Below are 943 nucleotides of genomic sequence, written 5' to 3'. Positions count from 1 at the left end.
TAGTTCTTGTTACATAAATATATGTACATGTACACACACATATTCCTAAATGTATCCTTCTTAGTCTGTTAATGTTACTTGTATGTATAGTGTCAGGCCTGACCCTTTGATGTTGAACAACCAATTGGTGTGTCTGTCCCTGCTGAAGACTGTTCCTCCTCTGCTCAGTGCTCTTTAGTTGCCTGTAATTCATTGTGTAGGGTTAAGGCCTCTTGGTTTTTCCTGCATCCACATTGCATGCCAATTGTCTCTATTCAGCACAGATTGGATATGTCTATAAATCAGTTTCTGCACCTAAAGCTCATAGAACATTGATGAGGAGGAGGTAAAAAGATTCTATGTATTAGAGAATCAGAGAGTTTGCTGTAAGAGTGTGTTTCCTGGTAATGGCTGAAGCTATACTCATTAAGTCTTATCAAGAAAAACAGGATTTATTTTTACATTTCCATTCTATCTCTGCTATATCCTATGTATAACACACATACACATATCCACACATACAACTGCATACATATACTTCAGACATAGAGTAATCTGTAGGTCCCTGTATTCTGGTTTTATATTTCATTGAACCAAAACTCATGCTTAAAACATGGTTTTAGTGCCAATTCATAGATGGAGGGAAATGAATTAAGTGTAAACATGGAGGTGGAGACCAATGACCTTGTAATCTTGAATGAATAATCCACTGTTTCTCATACAGTGCAATACTAGTATAGTAGTAGCATTATACTGTTTGGCAGGCCTAGATAGAGAAAGAAGCGAGATAAATATTCACCATTTGTATTGCTTGACATCTCCTAGACCTAACTTTTATGAACCCTCAAGTGGTATATGAAAATGTTCTTTTGTTGTCTGAATGAGGTGTCAAAGTCACCAGAGAGAAAGAGAAGGCAAGCCACAGTGTCTGCGAGATGTTTTTAGCCCACCAACAATGATTCTG

Source organism: Mastomys coucha, chromosome X (assembly GCF_008632895.1).
Source record: "Mastomys coucha isolate ucsf_1 chromosome X, UCSF_Mcou_1, whole genome shotgun sequence".
NCBI lineage: Eukaryota > Metazoa > Chordata > Mammalia > Rodentia > Muridae > Mastomys > Mastomys coucha.
The sequence above is the reverse complement of the archived record's forward strand: the minus strand, read 5'-3'. Positions refer to the sequence as shown.